The 11,381-nt window shown below is 36.9% G+C and overlaps 1 protein-coding gene across 1 annotated transcript in view; it reads right to left on the bottom strand.

Annotated features, from left to right (window-relative positions):
* Window positions 1-10,477, bottom strand: part of LOC107043068 (beta-arrestin-1) — a 46,415-nt gene extending 35,938 nt beyond the window's left edge. The window contains exon 1 of the mRNA XM_015264373.1: window positions 10,257-10,477. The gene's annotated coding sequence lies outside the window, so the exon portion shown is untranslated. The remainder of the gene's footprint in view (window positions 1-10,256) is intronic.
* Window positions 10,478-11,381: the final 904 nt, after the last annotated feature.

The raw sequence follows: 11,381 nt of genomic DNA, 5'->3' as shown, positions 1-11,381 counted from the left end.
ACGTGTGAACAGGCATTTTGTTGCCAAAGAATGTGCCACTCTCACTCGAAATATATCGATGACCATTGAGAAGTCCTCGAGACACGAAGCGCGAAAAATTGAGGGATTTTTATGACGAATAAAATGGGTTTTTACTCGTGTCTCTACGACTTACGATTCTCGAGATGTTATCGTTTGTTTAAGCAAGTGGCTTAAGCCCTTTAGTTTCTGAGAGAGCGCGTGCACCGTGGGGCGCTCCTATCCACAAACGTCCACATCCTGAGAACTACGATTCGTAGAGATGCGAGTTGAAAATCATTCCATTTATTATGAAATTCCCTACATTTGTCACACTGGATATCTCGATAACTTCTCAATAGTTTTCGAGATATTTCAATTGACATTGGGGCATTGTTGTGACAGCGACAGCACCTTTACTCGAGACTCTATCCGCAGTACATGTACACATGACTGTGGGCATCGTATTCCCTCGAAGCGCAGTGGTCGATCGCGCAACTTCCGTTGGGTTTGTTGTGACATGAGATTTTTCGGGGACTACTCTACCACAATATTTCGACAACGAGAGTTAAGATGTTTACACGTGAAAAAAGACGATCCGATAATCCCCAGTCATGCCCAACATATTAATCACGGAGGAAAAAATCGAAGGTAAATTCCCCCTGAAATTTAGTAATCGCGTAGCGTCTTTCAAAATTTCATTACCAAAAATTCCATTCATAAAATTCAATAAATCCTCCAGTAAAAAATTGAATAAGTCTCTTGCTTGAATTCTCCTTAAAATTTTCAAGATGGAAAAATTTCACCTGAAAAAAAAGCGATTTGGCTTCAACAAAACTAGGAAAAATCGTCACTCCCGAGAGATCAATCGCAGAGAAAAAATCGGTGGTTAAATACCTCTGAAATTGAGTAGTTGTGGAGCGCAAAAAATTGAACTGGCTAATTAGAAAGAATAGATGTAAAAAATATATGCGCGAATTTATGTGCAAAAGAAAGCCCCTAGAGAATTTCAGTCACGACACGAGAATTTTTGTCGCTCTCCCCATGCAGATGAGTCACGATACGCCTCGAGCGAAGACCCATGGGGATTTTAATTTTCAGGTCCCAATTCCCCGAAAAAATACAAAAAGTAGAGCCACGGTAATGGCTAGTGAGCCGGAATCTACTCTAGAGTGTAATTTCCAGTTGTACAACACAGGGTGAGGCATAAAAAGCGAAAGACATGTAAAAGTTCAGTCGGTTACAATTTGTCATTTGTGGAAAAAAGGAAGCAGATGGAGAAACTGCAAAAAATTTTCAATGCAGAATTTTTTTTTTCCATCACTCGCCGACTAACTCCTGTGATTTAATTACGAATGCGGGGAGCGAGGGGCATCGAGGACGAGGGAGTTTTCATGTCCCAATTATTCTGGAGATTTCAGGAGATTGCGTGGGAGGGAAAAGCCCTCGAATCCGCAGATATTCACTATTTTTTTAGTGCAAAAAGGCATTCTAAGGGAGGAAAAAAAGTTGTTGCAAGAAAAACTCTTCCTCAGGAGTGAAAGGAGGGAAGATCATTATCGCAGATATAAAAACCACATATTTCAATAAAAATGCTACAAATAAAAATGAAATTTGTACCATTTTTATTACATTTCATTTCAAAATTCACGTGCACGAAAAAAGTGCATTTAAAGAATAATTAATTTTGCAAGTGAAATAAAGTCGATTAATTTAAATGAAAAATTCTTGTTGCAGGATGCGGTAAACTCATACGAAATTCATGCAAAATTTAAAAAAAGTTTGTTTGGAATCTCTTTGTTTCAAATTTCTGAAGAAATTTCCACAAAAATTCTAGAATTAAAATACTTTTTTTTTCGTTTACAACCAATTTTTTTAATAAAAATAAAAATTTTATATTAAAACAAATAAAAACATTTTTTTATAAAAAAAAAACATCTTTATGTTAACAAACTGAATTTTTTGCTTGAATTTCCCCGCAAATTTCTTGCAAAACAAAAAAAAAAGAATCGGTTTTGCCCCAGCAATAAGCAAAATATTCCGAAAACTAAATTCTTAAAAGAAAAAATGTATTGTCCACTTCAGCTGAAATTTCATTTGAATTTTGATGGAATTAAAATTGTCGGATGTTGTCATCTGCAAAAATAATTTCCTCTTCTATTTTCAGACAGAAAATAGAAGAGGACATTTTTTGCTAAGAATTTTTCAACTCCTTTGAGAAAAAGATGAAGTCATGGGTTCGCAAACTGACGAGTGTCTCATTAAGAATCCATAAAAGTGAAGGTTGAGGCTGAAGAAGCACCAGAAGAATTGTTCATTCTCCTTTCGACGATATCGGGTCGATCACCTGGGGTTAGCCGCGTCACCGGAACGATCCCAGCGGAAGTCGTCAGGGTTGTTCACCGGAAGTACGTGAGTTGGACACAAGTGTGGCTGGTGAAATGTAATCGAATGCATCGGGTACACGCTCCCCGAGAGAGAACCCGAGTCCCCATTATAAAAACATGGCGATCATACCTTTTCCCTCATTTACTTCCCCTGCTATTTTCGCCTTTTCCTGTCTCGGCTTTTGGAGCCACCAGCCGTCTACTGCGCATCGCGCAATAAGAGCCGATTGAAGTAATTAGTGATCGAAGCATTCATTATTAGGGTGTTAACATGAATAAACGAATCATAATTGTCCAAATCATTTAGGTCAGAGGAAAATAGAATAATTCTCCTTTCTTAATATTACGTTTACTAAGGTTTTCTTCGAACAAAGTTGATTAGAATTAATAGCTAGAATTATGAGATTATCTCACATTTTTTACGTTAAGGATAGGAGAATCTGAATGCAATATAGTGAAAATGATGATCTATTTTTTCACTTTGAACAAATAATATTAATATCCAAATACAAAATTTCTGATATGAATAAAAAGAAACTGTGACTCAATATTCCAAATGAAGTTTTAATTTTTAATTTGGTGCTGAAAACACGAGATGACAATATTCTAAGCGCGGAATTATATTGATGAGATGAACAACAGATCAATTGAATTACCGTGTGAACTAATTAAAAATTGATAACAGTGTGGGTACGCACTTTTACCAGAATATCAACAGACATTGAATTCCAGAAATTCCAAACCATTAATTGAAAAAAATATCGATTTTGACAGAGAAAAGCACATAATGAAAAGGATAATGGAAAAAAAATGTTTTCCATTAGATTTCCCACGAAATGAGGCCCAGACCTTCACAATAGATGTTATTAATTAATCCACTGAAAGCCAAAAAGAAGATTATCAAAATTCTCTCCCACACGACGAATGGACTAATTAACCACCCATTAATTTGGCGTCCATTGAATTGAATGCAGATCCATACGGGGAGCATTACATACAAACGCTTTTACGGGTTCAATCGAGAAAGCTGCTCAACCGAAAGAATTACCGGACGTTGAAAAATAAACCGGAGGCACTCCAGTTTAATCCCGACGGGACGTGAATTTTTTCCGCATGCGGTTTCCCTTATCATCAGAGGAAACACGCGAATCATCTGGGATGATACCCACAAACGTCTTCGGGGCTATCAATTATTCAGTCCTCACAAAAATTCTGATGATTCATCGCTTTTTCATGCTTGGGAGATTGTAGGGACTGCAAGTGTGTGGTTTTATTGAAAAAAATTACCTTTTTTCAGGTGAAATTGTTTTATCTTGAACATTTCATGAAGAATTCAAGTAAGAGATTTATTCAATTTTTTACTTGAAGACTAATTAAACTTTATAAATTGAATTTTTGGTAATGAAATTCTGAAAGACGCTACACGATTACTAAATTTCAGGGGGAATTTACCTTCGATTTTTTTCCTCCGTGATTAATATGTCGGGAATGACTGGGGATTATCGGATCGTCTTTTTTCACGCGTAAACATCTTAACTCTCGTTGTCGAAATATTGTGGTAGAGTAGTCCCCGAAAAATCTCATGTCACAACAAACCCAACGGAAGTTGCGCGGTCGACCACTGCGCTTGGAGGGAATACGATGCCCACAGTCATGTGTCCATGTACTGCGGATAGAATCTCGAGTAAAGGTGCTGTCGCTGTCACAACAATGCCCCAATGTCAATTGAAATATCTCGAAAACTATTGAGAAGTTATCGAGATATCCAGTGTGACAAATGTAGGGAATTTCATAATAAATGGAATGATTTTCAACTCGCATCTCTACGAATCGTAGTTCTCAGGATGTGGACGTTTGTGGATAGAAGCGCCCCACGGTGCACGCGCTCTCTCAGAAACTAAAGGGCTTAAGCCACTTGCTTAAACAAACGATAACATCTCGAGAATCGTAAGTCGTAGAGACACGAGTAAAAACCCATTTTATTCGTCATAAAAATCCCTCAATTTTTCGCGCTTCATGTCTCGAGGACTTCTCAATGGTTATCGATATATTTCGAGTGAGAGTGGCACATTCTTTGGCAACAAAATGCCTGTTCACACGTGACATGAAATTCGCAACATTCCGTCCACTATTCATTCTCCATTTTCGATTGAACACTCCTCCCTTCATTTATTTGTCTCTCCACGTTTATCCTTTTGCTTTCCACTCGCTCCACAAACGTTGAATTCCACTTTATGTCACAACTCTAGGAAATTCATTCGACACAGTTTCATTGTTCTCACATGCCCTATAATTCCAGAATCTTTTATAGACAAAAAAAAGGATTCATATTGCAGGTGAAAATTCCCCGTTTTCAAGCATTTGACATTCTTGCTCCACTTTACTGCGAAACACTCGCTACCAGCATTTATGGTTGCCATATATACAAACGTAAAAATCGATAGTGCACTATCAGGAGCTGAAGTGGCCTGGGTCGTGCGGAGGAAACGGTCATTCGACAAATTCAATGACACATACCGTAAAAGCACTTGGAGAATGGGAGAGAAACGGTGAGAATGGTACGAGGGAGATGAATACGAGGGGATACTGTGAAATCTGACGTAATTGAGATGATACATCCTACTGAGAAATCCTTCGGGGAGGCTCCAGAGCTCCCAGCGGGAGGAGGACAGTGATGACGGAGATAATGACGAGGAGACCGAGAATTTCAGAGAATTTTTCAAATCGAGGCTATAATTTTTTGTGAAAATCACTCCGAGATGGATGAGCCCTATCACTTTCATTTTAATCGATAAAAGGTTCACATGTTCGTGTAATCAAGTGGTCAATCGCATTTTTTTTACTAACACGATTACTCAAAGTAACAAATGAGAACTTCGGCTTCGGATAAATAAATTTTTTCATCGTAACTTTTTTTTTCGCCGCGGTCTCCCCTTAATGAAAAAAAAAAAATCTGGAAAATCCAGTCTGTGTTCTCGATTTATTGACGATTATTCATGATCCCTCTGGGCACATTCTATCCGTTTTTCATCCTCAAAAAAATAATGAATATAAATTTCGTTTAATATCAAAGGGGTCTTTGAACCGCTATTTTCCATGCTCACGAAATTACTCAGCTGCCTCTCTTTGGAGTAAAAAACCCGGGCTCACTCCTTTTTATTTCACCCCAGGCCCTTTTTTCATTGGAATTAATCCCAGCAATCTACATCCGTCTTTGACACAACGACCACTGCGCGTCTCACTCAGTCGTTGCATATCCGTAGAGGATAAACAATGTCGCGAGTGTTTTCCTGTTTCAAGGTGTGGAAACTCTATTATCCACTGGGAATGCCTGTCATCGAGGAAAACCCCGGGTATTAATTAATTGTCGTTGCTGCCCATTTCTTTGTTCTCACTTGCACTGGGATATGTTTCCTTTATTCATTAGATTTTTCCTGAGTTTGTGTAATTAGGAAATTAACATGGAAAAAAAGGTAAAAACTCAAATTTGACCATCAAATTGCGCTACGGGGGTGCGTATAGACTCATAAAATTAGGAATAACAATTTCTAATAATAATTTTTTTGTTTTATTTTTTTTTATTTTGTTTTGTTAATTAGAAAAAAATGGAAAAAATGTGAAAATTTAAATTTGAATCTGGCAGATGTCATGAAAAAATCATGAAAATATCCTCAAAATAAAACGGAAGAATTGCGATAAGACCGCAAAAAAGACAATCGGTAAAAAAATAAATAAATAAATAAACCTCAAATAAATCTCATTCAATTTAATAACATGAAATAAACAATGAATTATATACCACAGAAAAAAATGATGTGTAAAATTACCATTCGGAAGCATATTGCTAATTTATTAGCAAAAATAACTTTACCATATGAAGACAAGAGCAATTTCCCACTTGTTTCCAATTATCGCAAGAAAAAAAAATTAAATGTCTCAACGACAAAGAAAATTTTACTTGATTTTTTTATTTTTCACGAATAATCACGTCATCCTTCCCACTGTCTTAAAATTTTTATGACAAAACCCACGATATTATGACATTCACCTTATCGCAAGTATATCTTATCTGAATTATCCAATTCCTATAAATGAAAAACCTAATTAAACACTTGTACCCGCGTGAAACAGCTGTCTCCAACGATTATTCCCACAGTTCTATTCTCAATTATCGCGTTGGGTAACCCCCGCAGTGAATTCCACTGGAAAAACAATAGGACAATAAAGAAAAACACCGAGACTCGAGCGGAATATCAAACAGTTTGCCACCAAAGATGAGAAAAAACCATCAGAATCCCCAAATTCAACGATAACACCGGAATTCCTGGAAAACAAAACGAGGATAGAGATTTAGCCCAGACGAAAGGATCCCACGGTATTCAACCATTTTCCCATGGATTTCGTGTAACCGGTTCCGAAAACATAGAGTGGTACCTTTAATGCCTCAATAGGACTGGATAAAGACGGGCCATTCACCCCGTGCGATTCAAACGTTTCCCATTTCAATTTTTTTTCTGAGTCTCGACCCGAAAAAAAAGTCACACGAGGCTTTTTCACTTCGAAAAATGGCGAAAAGTGAGGAGATAATCCCCAGCGACGAAGGGTTTCACTATTCCGAGTAATTTCCCCAGTTTTTCATAAACTAAATCGGAATTTTCGGTCATTTTTTTGCTTGCGAATGGAAACTTTCTAATTGTTGATTTTGACGATCTTATATCGAGATACGCGGTAGCGTATCGGCCAAGTCGCGCCTCATAACCTCTCGACAGAATGACGAGAGCTACTGAGTATCTATACACGACACAACTTCCCCTTCCATTACCCTCAACTGATTTTCCATCAATTAATAAAAAATGTGCCCACTTAGATGAAAACTGTCCTTAGTTACACTATATAAATCATCAATCCGCTTTGCACTGATGCAATTATTAATTTAATCCGTTCAATATTTACGAAGATATGCACATAGCAACGATCTCATCTTTTGCCTGGAAATTATGGAGGACAGGAGTAGTTAAGGATTTTCAAGTAAAGGAAATTGTTGTTCTTGACCATTTGTTTTGAAATTGTTTACATTAATTTGGGCCATATTCAGGTCAGCAGCAATGATTCATTGCAAATTTACTAATTCAATTGCACTACGTTTCGAATGCTCAAGGCATTCCTCTTCAGATGCATAATTTATTCTGGAATAAATGACAAAATAATTTTAAGATTGTACAAGATTGTGTGGTGCTTGGATTGGATATCCAAGCCCATTGGCTATTTTTTCTCCAGTGAAATGCTGCAGTGTGATGTGCGACTTTTATAGTCGAAAATCAGAGCTTTCATTTGAGCCCCATTTTACCCTGTTTCCGGACATTTTACAATGATTTTATTATTTAAATTTAAAAAAACTAATTATAATTTTTTTTTTCAATTTTGATAATTTTCTTTCTCTAATTTTAAAAAACATTAAAAATCTAAAAAAAATAGAAAGTCTACTTTTGGAGGAAGATTGATAAAATAATTTAAAATCAAATAAATCAATAAATTGATTAATAAAGTAGTTGTTAATTAATTTGTTATTTCTTATTCTGATTTTTTTATTATTCATTTTATCAATTGATAAACTAATTAATTAAATTATTAATTTTGAATTTTCTATAAATAATTTATAAACAATCAATTTTCCTAAAAAAAATGATTTCTTCGAAATCGTAGCAAATTTATTCATATTCAGAATTTTATAAGAAATCAATTTATTCCTCTGTTGTCCACAAGTAAATTGATTTGCCACGACAAAAGATCTCTTCAGAGGACCATAATTATTCGGCAGAATTGTTTCTCTCGGTATATCCAACTTTGCCATTTTATTTGAATAAAGAAATTGATGTTATGGAGCAATCCTTGACATTTGAGTATATCAGGGGTAGAAGTGAATTTAGAACAGTTCGAGTCCCTGAAAATCTGGGATTTCGTTCGATATAAGCGACCGGTCCGCTCCATTTAATCGCGAGACGTAAACAGCGGAGTTGGAGTCGCAAGTTGGAGCGAAGAAATTTGTTTTTTCTTCTGTAACTATGAAACTGTTGGAGCAAACAGTTCGTGCGCTGGGGGGATTACTCATTATTTTTTATACGAAACTTCCCCGGCGTTCCGATCGTGCCAAGTTTACCCTTCCACCCCTTTGTTCCTCGTAAAGATATCCAGGGATAACTGGAAGAGCGGAAGTTTGTTATTTATCTCATTCCTAAGCTCTCGATAAAATCGCAAATATTGACGGTGGGGGATTAAATTAACAGAGGCATCATTAGCTGTAGCTCATGTTTGTTTGATCGTTGTATATCTCGTGAAAGAATTATTAAATGACTTCTTTTGCATTTGCAGGTACATAATTAATAAGAGTTTTAATAGAATATTTCGAAGTCTAAGGGAGATAGCAAAATTTTGTTACAAACTTTTTTGTACAGCCGATTGAGAGCTACAACAAATGTAATTGCGAAAACTTAGTTATCTCCCTTAGATTCGGAAATATTCCTCAAAAACTCAACTGGGAGATAAGTCGACGTAAACCGTTTTACCACTTCACTACTGAAATAATCTCATTAACGAGTGTTTGTAGCAGAAAATGTTAAAATACATTTCTGTCTAGACATTTAAACCTGCTCCAAAAGAATAGCCTAGGATAACATGAAATGATCTCAATAACAAGTGTTTGTAGGAGAAAATGTCAAAAAATTTCTGTCGAAAATCCCCTCATCCAAAAAAAATATTCGAAGACATTTCATCTCAATCGCCAAATGTCAAACCCACTTGTTATCTTTACTTTGCTTTAATTCACCTAAACATTCATACAAAAAAAAACAATTGATTTCGTGTGAAAATTGATGGATGGACATCCTCAACAATTAATTTTTCGTGTCCACAATCTACTATAGCCTGGGATAATACGGAAAATGAAATAATCTCATTGACGAATGTTTATAGGAGAAAATGTCAAAATAGATTTCTGTCGAAATTCCCTCAGCTACAGAAAATATTTCGAGCCATTTCTCGACACCAAGAACACATCGTCCAATCACCAAACGTCAAATTCACTTCTTATTTTTAATAATTCACCTAAAGATTCAAACAAGAGAAAACAATTGATCTCATGTGAAGATTCATATGAGAAAAAACAACTGACTTCGTGGGAAAATTGATGGATGGAGATCGTTGTCAACAATGAATTTGTCACGTCCACAATCTAGACAATTAAACCTGTCACATAATAACAATCTGGGATACTACAGAAAGTGTCAAAATCCATTTGTGTCAAAAAGTCCCTAAAAAATTCACCTAAACATTCACCCAAAAAAAGCCAATTGCTGTCGTGTGAAAATTGATGGACCCAGATCATCTTCAACAATGAATGTTTGATGTCCCCAGTCTAGACATTTAAACCTGCCACATTTAAAGGGCATCCGAATGCAATTCCCCCGAGAGAAACTCATCCCGGAATTTAATACCCCCTGAACTCTGACATTTTCCCGTGCATCTGACAATAAAACAAAAAGTCGGTGTACCCTCGAATGATGAATTGTTCCTATCGTTTCACGCACCACGTGAAGGATTCCCTCCTCCTCGAATTCCGATACTGCATTTTTTCGCTCCACGAGTCGAGTGAAAATACTTGGAAAAGCCGAGTGCACGTTTTGCCGACTTTTTAAAATGTCGAGAATATTATTTTCCCATTTCCCTTTTCGCCGGTAAAATAACTCCTCCTGAATTTTTAGGAGCAGTTGCTTCGTATGCGGAGAGCGTCACGTATTTTCCGGCGATTTTCGTCAATGGAATTTCGCGGAAGGGGAATTCATTTCTACGAAATATTGGAGTAAAACATGTACTCACCCAGTGTTTCCTAGCGTCGTATGGGGCCCACACCCTTATCAAATGAGTAAAAATGCTAAACACTCTCGTAATGGTCCGTATTTCACGTGGACGCGCGCTCTATGCACTCGAATTCTCAATTCACTTGTTTGTTATTATGATTTTTTTACTATTGTTTGTCTCCGGAATACGTAAAATTGTCGAAGATGCGAGTCGTCAGAAACGCGGTCTGACTGTGATTACTGTAGAAATGCGTAGTACGTCATTTGAGGAGTGGTGGCGCCGGCGGCGGACGGAGTGGGAACTGGGAAGGAACTAGATCGTCCGCCTGGTGGCCGCGCCGGAATGCGCATTTTTCCCTAGTTTTTGAAATTGTTGGCGGACGTGATGGATCTGAGTGATTCAAACACTGACCAATTTTCCGGGGTCACTACTATGAGTTTTAAAAGTCGAGGGTTATTGGAGTGAGATTTTTCATACGTTGAAGATCGACTATATAGATCTGAAAATGAACAATTAGTGCAAACAAAAATTTTTTTTCATTGTTCGTTTGCCCGAAAACGCTTAAAATGCTAAAAATAGTCCAGGGCCTCCAATTTTAGAGATCGGGTCTTCAACTCGGGTTTTCAATTGAAAGCCCGAGTTGTAGACCCGAGTTTGTAGCAGCGATGTCAGACAAGATATGAATGTTTTTTTGGGCTCAAATGAAAGAGCGGGTCGAGAAATGACGTGCTAGAGCCTCTAAACATGACAAATGTCTCTAAAGATGATATCTGTTTTCAATTGAAAAGCAGAGTTGTGACATCATTGTCTAGGAGGACAATGGGGTCTAGGAGTATGTATAGAACATTGGGGTCTAGGAGTCTCTCCTGGTTCAAAACCGTCTTTAGAGGTCCTAGCATGCCATTTCTCGACCCGCTCTTTCATTTGAGCAAAAAAAAACATTCATATCGTGTCTGACATCTCTGTTACAAACTCTGGTTATCAACTCTGGTTTTCAGTTGAAATTGGAATTGTTAATTTACCCAATAATAGGAGTGCATTGACGATTTTTTCTTAACTCGCAAAAATCTTCAAACAATTTGCTACCGATTGGTGATAAAATTTTTTGGAAATAATGAAATAGGGGGGATAACGCCTTTTTTT

Source organism: Diachasma alloeum, unplaced genomic scaffold (assembly GCF_001412515.2).
Source record: "Diachasma alloeum isolate Michigan unplaced genomic scaffold, Dall2.0 Dall_scaffold_00547, whole genome shotgun sequence".
Classification (NCBI taxonomy): domain Eukaryota; kingdom Metazoa; phylum Arthropoda; class Insecta; order Hymenoptera; family Braconidae; genus Diachasma; species Diachasma alloeum.
Note: the sequence above shows the minus strand (reverse complement) of the source record. Positions and strands in the feature narration are given on the sequence as shown.